The following is a 15,450-nucleotide window of genomic DNA, read 5'->3' as shown; positions in this document are numbered from 1 at the left end:
AACTCGCCCAAGCCGCTCTTAGCTTCGCCCCTGAAATATTGATGTCAAATATCTAGCACCCACTGGCAACCACCATCCTAGAGTTTGGGCCTCTGATGACGAAGTCTGTCCCCCCCTTCTGCTACCGTCTGGCACGTATCCATCAAAGTTGATCTTGAAGAAACTTGAGGGTGGTGGATCCCAGGTGTAAAACATCGTCTGTGGAACTATAAGAGAAGATGTAAAGCCCCAGATGCCCCAAGCTATCAAAGACTTATCCGATGAACCTGCACAGATAATCTCTGCTGCTTGTACTCGAACCCACTCCACGACGAACCTAGATGTAAGGCAGCTCTCTTCAAAAGTTCAGGCATTCGTGGCCAGCCAGATATGGTAAGCAGTATAAGTCGCCATTATGGCCACCTACCAAGTCTGAGGGGCGATAGCCAACCGTCTGAGCACTTGCATTAAGGGGCTCGAATGCCACCAACCATCCGATGGGATATCGTCGATCCTCCAGACCCTCCTACCTTGCTCGCACTAAAATAGAGTGTAGTCTACGGTCTCATCCAACTAGCACCCAGGACACTGAGGTTGGATCCCCAGTTTCCATCCACTCAGCACTGATCTCATCGGCAGCCGGTCTCAAACCACCTTCCAGAGAAATAAGGCCACCCTCGGGTAAAGACCGAACCTCCAGATCCAGGCATAGTCTTGCCTCAGTTGCTATTCACTCTAAAGAAGGCAATAGATATCTTCCACTCCGACTTTGGGATGCAAGACATATGCTAAATCCTCACATTTGGACTAGCAGTCCTCGGAACAGGCAACGATTGAACTCTCTCTGCGTGGAGCTCCCCAAATAAATACCCGATCCGGTTAGTATCCCATCCTGCCCCCTCTGGGCAGAGATGATCGCAAACCAAAAGTCCGTCCGCTCCCTCAACGTTGACCATAGTCGACCAAAACCTCACCGAAAGAGTGCCTACCCAGGGGTCCTCCACCACTTCTACATTATCAACAACCACCTGGTGTTACTCAAGGTAATGGGCACATACCTGCAGATCTCTCGCCAGAGGAAGGAACACCTCTGGCCACCTTGAGCTGCCCCACTCGCCGTTGCCAGTCTATAGAAGGCAATCATCACCTGATCTCAAAAACACTGTGGCTTAAGTACAACTCTCGTTGCATGCCGAGCAATCAACGCTTCTCTCCTCATAAGTAGAAACTGGGCACCCAAGCCTCCCTCACTAGTTGACTAGAAAACCGTCTTCTACACCAGCAAATGCACCCTGTGACCGCCACCATGTGAGCCCCAGATAAAGTTTCGGAGAAGCCACTCAATCCTCATTATTACAGTCTTCAGGACGACAGTGTTGGACATAAGATAAACCGACATGGAGCTCAGAAACAACATTACCATCGCCAGCCTATCCATCATAGATAACGAGGCCACTCTCCAGCTCTCTAGCTGTTCTTGGATGCATTGTACCATGCTAAGATACTCCGACACCCGCAGTCTCCTCTGCATTATAGGGATGCCCAAAAAGCTCCACAGCCCTTCTGCTCCCTTATGCCAAGGAGCCTCCTGATGATCTACTTCACCCACAACTCTGTCTTTGGACTTAAGAAATTGATAGACTTATAAAAGTTCATCCTCAATCCCAATGCCTCACAGTAACTCTCTAGACACCTCTGAAGGCCAGCGCGTCCCTCATTCTCATCTTGACAAGGAGGAGGCAGTTGCTCTCCACCCTCTCACTTGCAAACCTTTCCCTTTCCATTACAAAAATATTTGCTTTCCAAGGTTTCACAACCAAACTCACGGTCTTGTTCCAGGTCTTATGCGTGCTTATTTTGTTTTCGTAAATTTACAGCACAGCTCACTTGAAAATGACAGGACAAAGAAATGTATTTAAACAACATGGAGTATTCTTCTACTACAGGCAATTTTGGTAGGTGGGATTATAATCATATCCATCAAACAGATGCCCTCCATGTGCCGCGATGGAGAGACCACAATTCGAGGGTGAAAAACGGATACCCTCCATGGAATAAATAAAATGCTAGTAATTTTACATCAATACATTCAACTGTCCATTTGAAATATATAATATATATATCTTCCTCTACACCTTTTGCATGTCAGTTCCCATGTAAATGCTCTATATAGTCCACCTTTGGCCATCCGCGCGATCGTTCTTCCTTTCTTGTGTTCCCTCTACATACAGATGAACAAAATTAGGATTCGGATCCGTATTTTATCTGTGTCTTATCCATATCCAACCTATAAACCTGATCGGCCTTGCTAAATCCATCTACACCACAAATCTCATAATTTAGAATTAACGCCACAATTCTGATCTCCCTCCCTCCCCCTCCTCTCTCTCTCTGTCTCTAAGAGTAGTTTGCAACCCGACTTTTTAGTTTGTATAGTCTAGTGATTCATCCACTCTTACATAGATGGTCCAGTAATTAATAGTGGATGATAAAATAAGGAGAAGATATAGATGATAAAATAAGGAGAAGATATAAATTATTGATGGGTCTTGCTGCTGCTGAGATATGGCTCGACCAAGTGCCGAGTTGATGAGGATGCTGGAGAAGCCGGCTGGTCTGATGTCCCAGTCGAAGAGGTCAGCTTAAATACCGTGGCACATCTCCGACGTGACAAGGATGGAGAAGGTTGCGCTTAGATGGTGGCTCTAATACCTCACTCCAACTCGAAACACCACAAATAGAGAAAGCAGTAGATCAACGATTGACTTGCGAAGAACTGGGTAGGCTGAAGCAATGAGTTTTCTAAAACCATATTTCCAATAATTTAGCTTATCTAGCGTAGTGGGCCGAGATGACAAAGATGTGTCTTTAGAGATGAAAATAAATTGGATATAATCAGATATCAATATATTTATATCCATATTTTTTTTTATTTGATGAGTAGAGATACAGATATAGATATTAATCAGATACAAAAATTTATATCCGCATTGTTTTAAATGGATATAGATGCATATCAATTAATAAGCATGGTATAAAGATGGTCATATGTTGGATACTTAAAGCTTATGACCAATTAAAGATATTGTTGAATGCAAGGTAAATTAAGTTAATGGCATGTTAACAAGGTTAGTTATTTTCCTTAAAATTTCATGACTAACATATAAAATTAATAAGATTATGAATAGATGCATATATTCAAATACAGTTCAAATAGTTGTCTATCTATATTTATATCTATTTTTTTATAGATATGGACACAAATAAGAATATTAGCAGAATAGTACTTAAATTTATATCCATATGGATAATATGGATATAAAAAATAGATTTGGACAAATATTATTTGGTCCACTTTTATCGCTATGTACCTTTTATGTGCATAACTAGAAAGTGTCATGGTACTTTTTCTAACTACGATATACAAAAATATCAAGTTTCAAAATATGTTTGAAAGATAGACTACCTTGGCGAAGAAGGTATATGAATCGAATCAACTAAGTGATAGAGGTATTTTGCCTTTTTGCCCAAAGTCGGTCATTGTTAAGGCTTAACTATTCGGCCTAAGAAAAATGCTATAAGTTGGTAGTTTACCTTTTCCCAATCTATTTAGTCATCCACAGAATTCCTTCCAATGACACCAACTTGTGAAGCATGTGCCTCTTGTGCAACGTTTGACGGTGAATAGACTGGTAGATAAAGTGGCTTTGCATATTATTAGCCTTTGTCTTCATTTCTTAACGGCCCCTAAATTTTTGCATCCAATCTTCGTTTAATGTTGCTCCACCAGCCACAAAGGTAGAAAACAAAAGAAAGGTGGAAAATGGTTAAAACATATTGTTGAAAGTATTCAACGTTTACTGCTAGCCACTTTTGTGTGATTTGTTTTAGTAGTTAAAAACAGATTAGTTAATGCCATAGCCGCTTGTACATGTTTGACAAGAGGCTAAGCTCAACTTACACAGGTGGCATATTGTCTCAACTTCCATGACTTAATAGGCTCGAGATACCAAGGCAACAATATGGAATATCCACGATTCCAATGAGTCACATAAGATTAAAGTGAGCATAGACATGAATTAAAATGGTCGGATGCAGAAATGCAAGTTTTGAATGCTATCAAGTAGCAAAGGGACAAATCTGGATATATAGTATGAGTTTAGAAAACAAGTGAAGCAATCAACAACAGGCACTACATGAGAAAAACATAACAAATGAAAAAAATGGATAACCATGGCGACTACATGTCGTGAAACCTTTTGCATGCATGGAAGCGATACGATGGCCTCTTTAAAAGTCAGCCTATCGATTTTCTTGAAATAAGCACTACTTCCAAACTTCTACTAGGAGGTCGATGTACAAGTTTTCTAGCAATCAACACTGCTACCAAAAGAGAAATAATTTGGCTTAAAAACTAGAATAACTAACTATTCCATAGCGGAGTAAACATGGTACTTATTGCAGTCTAGGTGGCTTATATCAATTACTTGTAGAGTGTCAAAATTTGGATTAGACTGAACAATATAATAGCTCGTGTTCCGGAAGTTTGTTGGTTAATGTTATGCAGATTGAGCATCATGTGTATGTCTTTGAAATATTTGCAGTATGTATTACAAAGGTGTAGGACTTAATTGGCCGATTGGCCAAAGTGGATATTGCCTGTAAACTCGGAACAAGACAAATTCTCACCACAGATTGTGAATTATATAGGCGGTAGCTGACATATTACATCGTATATAGCCTGTTCAGGCATATTACATCATTGTTCCTGCTTCTTCTTGATTGGTTTTCATAGTTAGAGAATGGTGATAGAATGAAGCTCTTTAATGCCTTAAAAGGCCTCCATGTTTCTGTTGCCTCTTAATATAGTGCTGATATTGCCTTGAGGGAACTCAAAAGGTACCTTGTGATAAAATTTTGCAGGTCGCTGATCGTATTGCTGCCCTCCCCAAGAATCCTAGGTTCTAACTCTCTTGCTCTCCATCCCGTAATTCCGTGATCCAGAAGGATCGATCCCTAAACTCAATGTGAACTACTTTGGCCACTACGAATAGAGCTGGATAGGGTCCAAGGACAAAATTCGCCACATCGAGATGCTGAATCGCAAGCCAAACTTTTAAAAGCTATAACTTGGTTATATGATGTTCGATTAAGATGATCTTTTTAAAAAAAACCGGCCAACTTTTGAGATCTACACCATGATGCCCTTCCCTTTTGGGGCTGGCACCTTTAGTAATTGAGCCCAAATTCCATCATTTGGCGTTTGAAATAGGCCGATAAAACCAAAAAAAAATTTTCAGGTAAGACTTTGACTAGACATATCTTTCAATCCAAAAAGAATTAGGTGGAATAAAAGAAGGTAGAGTTGATGTAGAAGTTAAGATTTACTTTCTAAAATTCTAGCCTTTTCTAGTTTATTTATACTAGTTTTATCTATTATAGAAAAGAGAGTCTTACTAGAATTAGGAAGAAGACTCTGACCCAAACTGTACAAGGGCAAATCTCACAATTATAAACAGAAGTAGTGTACCTCGCTTTTAGATCATCAATTAAAAAAAAAGACTTAAGTCCTACTTTTGTAATTTCTTCATCTTTTTCTAAATTTCTTTTAAGATTCAAATTGAACGGATGAATACAAATCTTCTTTCTCCCCCAATCAGATCATCCCATCTAAGCTATTCGTCAACATCTAAAAAGAACAAGAGAAATAATTGGTAAGCTAGTAGTCTAGTAAGTACCACTACACCTCTTATTGGATCAAGCATATAACAAAATGCAACATATAGATAACAAGGCCAAATAATTGCAACCTTTAAGAGAGAGTTTTACATGCAACATATAAATAATCAACATCAATTTATCGTCCAAAAAATAATTTATGTGGCTAGTGAAGAAATCTCTCATTAAAATTAATTCACCATTTTGCCCTCTCTTAGTCTTACCGACTATGACTACAACTACATCCCCTTGACAAGGCCCAAATGAGACTAGACTTTGAAATATAATATGCTCAAGAGTGGCATACGAGCGATCAACCTCAACTGGCTAGGCTCAAAAGAACTAGCTTTAAATCATGCCAACATATATATCCGGATTAGCACCAACTGGATAGACCTAAATGAAACTAGCTCCTAAAATATAACATTCCAGTGATCGGCATATGCCAATGATGAAAGGTAATTGGCTAGGCTCGAAAGGAACCAATTTTGAATCATATCGATATGCTAAGGATCAACATTGACTCGATAGGCTCGAATCATAGTCAGACTTGAGAATAAATATTTAAAGAACTGAATACTGGAGGAACTCTTATCCTGAGGCTAAGCAAGGCTTAGTCTCGTATTAACCAAGGTCTACTCAGTCAACAACTCCTAAATAGGAGTCATCTTGATGTTGTGCAAGAACTACAAGATTTGCTGCTTAGAGTTAGAGACAATAGGTACTCAGTTGATGCTTTTATTAGGCTCCCTAGAAGGTGTTAAACCCCTAGAGCTGCTCAGACAAAATTAAAAAGAAGTAGCCATTCTAGGGTTGCACTGAAGAAGGACCGCCCTAGACCAGCTGAAATCTTACACAAGTTGAGATGTACCACTAGCCTTGCTCGGTAGGGTGCTCTTGAGGATATAGCTCGCATGGAATAGCTCGATAGTGGACTGTATACTATACACGGACGAAAAAATAAAAAACCAATAATAATCCACCATGCATTGGGAATCAACTCGATGGACACTAACTAGAAACTGTTGAGAAGAAGGACAAAGGGAGAAAATGGAAGCCTCTTCAACCCAGCTTTCGATGTCTCCTCATAAAGGCTAACTTAGGTGCGATAATAGGCATTGGCTCTTTCCTTACCCCAAAGCAGCCCATAGGACAAGCTGGCTAGGACATATTGACTTTTTCAGAATCGATCAAAGTCATTCTAATCCAGAATGCCCTCCTCAGCGCTAAGATTGGAGATCTCTAGTTCGGCATGACCAAAGCTGTTGGAATGCATGTATAAAGTTGACTAGTTCAACTAGCTAGCAAGTAGCTCACTCTCGAATGAAGTAAACATGATAGTAAAAAGAGATAGAGAAGGAAACCAGAAGAAGCCAACCTACGGCAATTCGACAGAAAGAATGACCAACGGAAGGGCACCAGAGAAAGAAGATAAAGAGTCGAAGCTTCTACTAGACAAAGAGCTCTGAGAGATGGAAAGGCACTTACCAAGTGGGGGAACTACCTCAGGCTTTCGTCCCTTTATAGAGCCTCAATCGGTGCTGATCTCATCATCTGTTTGATCATCCATCCATCAACCACCATGTATAAGCTCGGCATTTAGGGTTGTGGGCTCCCACAATCGATCCTTTTCAGGATCATAAGAAGGAATGATGGCGATGGCAAATATCCAGCCCGTATGCACGACGCTTTGAAAATGGAACCCATTATGTTGAAATTATGCCAATCATTAAATGCAGTTTCTAAAAGCACCCAAGACTAATTCAATAGCTCAAATTTAGCTTGGGTAGCTCACTCGATGAATGATTTGACTACTTCCTGTTAGATATATGCCCTAGAAGCCAATCTGGCTGACACATTATTAATTCTAGGGACATAATTTTGTACTTGACTATTTATTATTGAATAAATAAAAGGCATCTTTTCATTCATATTGTTTATGTGTCTATGAATCGTCCAAGGAATTAATAAGATGATGATACATATTCTCAAGAGTTGAGAATTTGAGCCATGTATCATTGGTGATTAATTTCTAAATGCTCCTGATCAATGGATCATCACGAGGACGGTGATCGATCCGATCAGTGCACAGATCACTTTCCTTCTGGATGGACGAGACTTGAGTCCACAGTGTAGGGACACTGAAGTGATAGTGCAGGTGCTTGTTAGAGAACAAGGGTACTGAGCGTGACCAAGACAAGAAGTCACTTGGATGTCTATCCACTCGTCAGTGACTTGCTTGATGTTGCAGTAGTGTGACTGGTCCTTTGACCTGCGGTGCTTCGGCTACTCACAGTGAGGTTATTGTAGTTTGACTACACACATACATGGTCTCTAGCCATATGGGTCCATGCAGTGTAGATTGGCTGCAGTTGGTTCACTGTAGGAGTAGGGTATGCACCTATAAGGAATCTATCGACCTTGATAGAAAAGGAGTGATCCTATGTGATTTGTTAGACTGAGTTCTAAGACCTTGGCCAGGGCAGTAATATAAAGTGAAAAAGAGTTTTCCACTATCGAACTCAAGTCGAACAAATCTTGACATATGACAGACGATGGGGTTTGACGAGTTGTCCATGACCTCCGTCCTGTAGGGATCCACGATAGTAGGACTGTATCACATGTTAACTGCACCTAGAGGTTCATCATTCCATTCTGCTGGGTAGCCACTACATGCTGCTAGGTGTCACTGGTGGATTGTGGGACTCATAGGGATTTATCTTGATGATCGATAAATCCTAATGAGTTGAGTTGGAATCGTTCCAACCCATTGAAAGGAGTTTTCAATGATATAGTGATAGAGATCACAATATATCTCACTACCAGTCAGAATAGAACCTATGGGGTCACACACACTAGAAGTATTGACCGATCCGATGGTTGAAATCGTGATTAGGAATCACAAGAAATCAATTTGATTGATAAGAAGTTGAAGGAACAAAGGGAATTAATTAATTGGACTTGAAACAAGAATCCTACTTCGGGTAGGATACCTAGAGTCCTAATTGGATTAGGACTGGGAATCCTAGTTGGAGTAGGACTGGGATTCCTACTTGGGATAGGATTCCTAAAATCCTAATGAGATTAGAAGTTTTGAATTAAAATTGGATTCCTACTTGGAGTAGGATTCCTAGAGTCCTAATCGGATTAGGACTTCGGATTCAAATAGAGTCCTAATTGGATTAGGACTAAAATTAAACAAATCCTAATTGGATTAGGATTCCTTAAGTCCTAATTAATTATTAATCTAATGAATCAACATGACTCCTAATTGGATTAGGATTGAAGAGTTCAATTGAGTCATGGTTCATTCAAGTCCTAATTGGATTAGGACTAGCATAGATTGAACCCAAATTTGGCCAATCCTAATTAGATTAGGATTAAACCATGAAAGAGGGACCTAATCCTCTTTGGAAGAGGATTAGGCTAACCAAGTAAGAGGGGCATCAGCCCCTCTCCACTTGATTAGGTGCGACATGAAGAGAGAGGGGGCCGGCGCCCCCTCTTGGAAAGTTGTCAAGGGCTCCTAACTTGTAGGAGCCCTTCATCCTTATTAAAGGAGGACTAGGGCCGGCGCCCTAGTTGAGTCTTCTCCTCCTCTTCAAGCCGTGGAAGCCCCCTCTCCTCCTCTTTAGTTGCAGCCGCAAGCAAGGGAGAAGAAACTCCAAGTGTTGGCGGCCTCCTTCCCTTCCCTTCCTTCATCCAACGCAAGGAACAAGAGAAGGCTGCGTAGGGGATCATCTTCTTCCTATTCTTCATCCTTCTTCTTCCTCCTTCTAAGCACAATCAAGAGTTGATTGAGAGGAAGGACATCAGCCATCAAAGCTATCTCTGCAAGGGAGCTAGCACCCCGGTGAGATAAAGAGTTTGGATCGGATCCTGCTTCGTGTGGATACCCGTAGAGACCGGACGTTTGAACGGCTTCAAGCGAACCCTCTTCCAAAACCACGAATTCAGATTTGCGGTGATCATCTACCCGCGCAAGGTGAAGATTTGATCATCCTAATAGTTTTAAAAGTTTTAATTCTTACCTAATTACGAAAGGTCTCAAAACAACGCTCATGCGATGAACGTCGATCCCGCACATGCCTCTTCCGCTGCCATCTGATTTAATTTTTGAAATATCAGCGGCATGGGCGGGTTCCCAACAGTGGTATCAGAGCCAGGCTTCGTAGATTAAGGTAAGAATTAAATATCTAAAGGCATATTAGATCTGAAAATTGAATGATCATGCATGCTGAAAAATTTTGCATGCAGATTTTTCAGGGGTGCTGTTTTTTGCATGCTGATTTTTATGTGATAAAAAGATGATTCTAAATGCATTGTTAATGGGATTACAAAGTTTAGAATCATGATTAGCATGATCAGCGACCTATGTCATGATACAATCAGTTAGTTTTCAGATCTGAAAATTATAATTGTTGCATACGGTGATGATCATAGGATTCAACCCCTTTTGGTATCAAATGTAATGACCTGCGATGTGATCTGCGATGTCATGTAATTTTTCAGATGCTTGCATGCATCTTATTTGATGTTTTGAGAGGCCTGCATGCCTCCTAAAAGGAGATGTAATTTATTTTTATTTTTATTTTACATCTGGTTGTATTTCTGTGATGTGATGTACATCAACGATCAAGTTGAAGCAAAGGCATGAGATGAAAGGTGATCTAAGCGGTTGATGGCGATGGGATCAAGAGTTGATCAAGGATCGAATCAAGGTGGCTTAGAACCAATTCAAGAGTTGAAGACCACTTGATCGATTGATGTGCATGTGCTTGTAATACGACCTAATTAGAATCCATGATCATCACCTATTTAAAGTTTAGCTTTAATTTGATGCTGCGATTATAACTGCCTGTGATGAGCCGTTTGCATGTGATGTGAATGCGAGTCGGGTAGATAGGTTTACATGTGATGTAGCAAACCCAATTGAGACCTAAATCAAAACCTCCTCAATCAAGTCGAGAGTGAACCGACATGAGCAAGTCATATTAGATTAATTGATCTAATTGGTGTCTAGGAAAGCATGAAAGGTGGTTACTTAATTAGGACCTTACTCTCTGAGTAAGGGGAGCCTCCCACCTGCTTACCTGGCCAATTGTTCGATTACCTCTTATGAAGGGCTCAAGTTGCAAACACTAAGACCTGATTAACCAATATTAAGTCAATAGGTCTTCCACTGTAGTAGAGCTGCTAAGGCCTTTCTGATGTTGATTTGTCTCGGCTGGACACAGTGGTCAAGTTGCATCGGGGGGCTGGACCTCTCTATAGACATGAGATGTTGTAGGATAAAGGTGGGGTTGGGCACCAATAACTGTTAGGTGAGGACCCAATGACGACTTTATTCCTACGGTTATACGGTGGGTCTGACTTAACTAAGAAATGGGACCAATAACTGTTAGGTGAGGTCTTCATGGCTTAGAGACCAAGTTACACTGCAACATGCTTGAGAAGCATTGTACAAGAGTTGTACACTCATCCATCTATGTGTCACCAATAACTGTTAGGTGAGGTGGCATGTAAATTGGTGGGACCGCAGTACCCACTAGAAACCCTAGTCGTGTAGGATTTCCGTTTCCCTACCAGGGGAGTGTGAGGGATTCGAGAAAATAGTGGGAGTTACATTTGTTCTAAAAGACCTTAGAACAGATTAGGATCAAGTACAAAAGTCTAACTAGAATCTTTACTCTCTGCAGATACAATGTCAGCTTCAAACCCTTTGACCCGTATTCTTGAGACCAACCGACTGACCGGAACCAATTACAAAGACTGGCTTAGAAATCTCAAAATAGTTTTGGACTGTGAGAAGATAGGCTACATACTTGATTCAGATATCCCCACACTACCAGCACGTCCTACTGATGTTCAGCGTGAGTTGCATAAAAAGTGGTTGGATGATGATATTAGAGTAAAATGCTATATGATGGCATCCATGTCTAATGAACTCCAATGCCAGCATGAAAATATAAAGACTGCTAGGGACATACTGGCACACCTGCAAGAGTTGTATGGTGAGCAGAGTCGCACAGCTCGTTTTGAAGTGTCCAAGAGGCTCTTCAAAGCGAAGATGCGCGAGGGGCAGTCTGTCCATGATCACGGTCTGACCATGATCAAGGACCTAGAGGAGCTTGAGAAGCTCGGTATGGACATGCACAAGGAATTACAAGTGGATTTGATCCTACAGTCACTTCCTGATTCATTTGGTCAGTTTATAGTAAACTACCACATGAATAAGATTGAATGCACTAAGACTGAACTAATCAACATGTTGGTAACTGCTGAGGGAGCCTTGAAAGGTTCAAGGGGCAATGTCCTTACTGCTGAGTTGACTTCTGGTTCCAAGAGAAAGTCTACTTGGAAGAAAAAGAAGCCTGCAAAGAAGCAGAAGAAAGACAAGAAGCCAAAGAAGAAAGTTCAAAAGAAAAAGGCTAACGAAAAAGGAAAATGTTTCCACTGCAATGTCGAAGGCCACTGGAAGAGAAACTGTCCTTCATACCTCGAGAGCCTGAAGAACAAGAAAGGTGACACACCTTCAGAAGGTATAGACTTGCTCATAATTGAAACTAATCTAACGGTTTCTTCTACTTCTAGTTGGGTTATAGATTCTGGTTCTAGTGCTCATCTGTGCACTACCATGCAGGGTCTAAAGAAAAGTAGGAGGCTGGCGGAAGGTGCGGTAACCATTAGGGTTGGCAACGGGGCAAAAGTTGCTGCTGTGGCTGTGGGCACCTACCATCTGCGACTACCGTCTGGATTTAGTTTAATACTTAGAGACTGCTATTATGTACCTGTTGCTAGCAGAAATTTGATTTCTGTTTCGTGTCTAGCACAGGAAGGTCATGTTTTTACATTTGACAAAGACTGCTGTTCTATTTATTTGAGAAATAAAATAGTCGCACGTGGTTTTATGATTGACAGTCTCTATCATTTACATATGGATGTATCTGTGAATGTTACCGAGCAAGAAGTGAGTGCCAAAGGATCCAAAAGATCCAGAGATGAGATAAACCAAAGATATTTGTGGCACCTCAGACTTGGCCATATTGGAGAGGATAGGATGAACAAAATGGATAAAGATAGGCTTCTCGGCTCATTGACTTCCGAGTCATATCCAGTTTGCGAGTCCTGTCTTCAAGAAAAAATGGCTAGACTGCCCTTTGTAGGACATGGGGAGAGGACCACTGAAATACTTGCCCTAGTACATACAGATGTATGTGGCCCATTCGATGTGCTTGCCAGGGGACGTTATTCTTACTTCATTACCTTTACCGATGATTATTCACGGTATGGGTATGTGTATCTTATGAGACACAAGTTTGAATCTTTTGAAAAGTTCAAAGAGTTCAAGAATGAAGTAGAAAAACAAACTGGAAAACCTCTTAAGACTCTTCGATCAGATCGAGGAGGAGAATACCTTAGTAGGGAATTCCGGGACTATCTCAAAGAAAACGGCATAGTCTCACAATGGACACCTCCGGGTACACCTCAACTCAACGGGGTGTCAGAGAGGAGGAATCGGACCCTATTGGATATGGTCAGGTCCATGATGAGCTTCACTGATTTACCTATGTTTCTTTGGAGAGATGCCTTACTCACAGCGATTTATTTATTGAATAGAGTTCCCTCTAAATCCGTTCCTACCACACCGTATGAGATATGGCATAGTAAGAAACCAAGTCTGGGTCATCTCAAGATTTGGGGATGTCCGGCCCACGTCAAGAGACTGCAGGCGGACAAGTTAGAGGCTAGGACCATAAGTGCTCGTTTTATAGGATATCCTAAAGAGTCATTAGGATACAATTTTTACGTCTCAGAGGATCACAATGTGTTTGTGAGCCGTCATGCCATCTTCTTGGAAAATCAGTTTATCCTTGATAGAGGCAGTGGGAGGAAAATTGAGCTTGAAGAGAAAGTCTCTGAAAAGCAACGAGTCATGGATCCTATTGAACCCATTCATACAGAGCCAGTACACAATGTCCCTCGACCACCTCGTAGATCTAGTAGGGTCTCCCATCCTCCCGATAGATACTTAGGTATACTAGAAGAGGATACCGAGAAAATGTTCCTAGTGGGAGATAGGGATCACATACAGGATCCCAAAACCTACAACGAGGCGATATCTGATATCGATTCCGAGAAATGGCTGGAAGCTATGAAGTCAGAGTTAGACTCCATGCATTCCAACCAAGTCTGGACCTTAGTAGATCCACCAGAAGGTATTGTACCTATTGGATGCAAATGGATCTACAAAAGGAAGATAGGTTCGGATGGAGAGGTAGAGACCTATAAGGTAAGGCTTGTGGCGAAAGGGTATAGTCAGCGCGAAGGCATTGACTATCAGGAGACCTTTTCACCTGTTGCCATGCTAAAATCCATCCGAACATTGCTTGCCATTGCAGCATTTCATGATTATGAAATTTGGCAGATGGATGTGAAAACTGCTTTCCTGAATGGATATCTTGATGAAGATATCTATATGGAACAGCCTTTGGGTTTCACTTCCAGTGATGGAGATCACAAGGTCTGCAAGCTGCAAAGGTCTATCTATGGACTAAAGCAAGCATCTCGGAGTTGGAACACTCGTTTCGATGACGCAATCAAAACGTTTGATTTCATCAAAAACGAAGAGGAACCGTGTGTTTACAAAAAGGGTTAGTGGGAGTGCTGTCGTTTTTCTCGTACTGTACGTAGATGACATTCTCCTAATAGGGAATGATATTCCCATGCTAACCTCGGTTAAGGTCTGGTTGTCAAAAGAATTCTCCATGAAAGACCTTGGGGAAGCATCCTATATTTTGGGAATAAAGGTCTATAGAGATAGATCTAAAAGGATGCTTGGCCTGTCACAGAAAATGTATATAGAGGAGGTGCTGAAGAGGTTCAGCATGGAAAACTCCAAGAGGAGTCTCTTACCCCTAAGGCATGGAATTCATCTCTCCAAGAAGATGTGCCCCAACACATCTGAAGAGATTCAACGCATGAGCAAGATACCCTATGCATCGGCAATAGGAAGCCTCATGTATGCCATGCTGTGTACACGACCTGATATAGCTCTTGCTGTGAGTGTCACAAGCAGATATCAGTCAAATCCAGGTGAAGAACACTGGACAGCTGTGAAGAATATTCTTAAGTACTTGAGAAGAACTAAAGATTTATTCTTGGTCTTTGGAGGATCATTAGAGTTAAAGATAGAAGGGTACACAGATTCAGACTTCATGACTGATGTCGATGACAGGAAGTCAACATCTGGATATGTGTTCTTATGCAATGGTGGTACGGTGAATTGGAAGAGTTCTAAACAACCGATCATTGCTGATTCTACCTTAGAAGCTGAATGTTAAGCCGTATCTAAGGGTGCAGTGGAAACCTTCTGATTAAAAGTTAATTGCAGAGTTAGGTGTAATGTCATTAGATGCCATAACACTTTACTGCGATAACATTGGCACCATAGCACTAGCTATGGAACCATGGTCTCATCAGAAGTCCAAGCACATAGAGCGGCGCTTCCATTTCATACGCGACTATGATGTAGAGGTGCAGAGAGTAGACTCCGCGGATAACGTGGCAGACCCGTTCACTAAGCAGCTGAGTCAGCAAAAGACTGAAGCCCACCTTGAGAAGATGGGCCTAAGATATATGACCAATTGGCTTTAGTGCAAGTGGGAGATTGTTAGATATATGCCCTAGAAGCCAATCTGGCTGACACATTATTAATTCTAGGGACATAATTTTGTACTTGACTATTTATTA

Source organism: Phoenix dactylifera, chromosome 11, assembly GCF_051530095.1.
Source record: "Phoenix dactylifera cultivar Ajwa chromosome 11, Ajwa_hap1_PhDact_Kaust_v1.1, whole genome shotgun sequence".
NCBI lineage: Eukaryota > Viridiplantae > Streptophyta > Magnoliopsida > Arecales > Arecaceae > Phoenix > Phoenix dactylifera.
The sequence above is the reverse complement of the archived record's forward strand: the minus strand, read 5'-3'. Positions refer to the sequence as shown.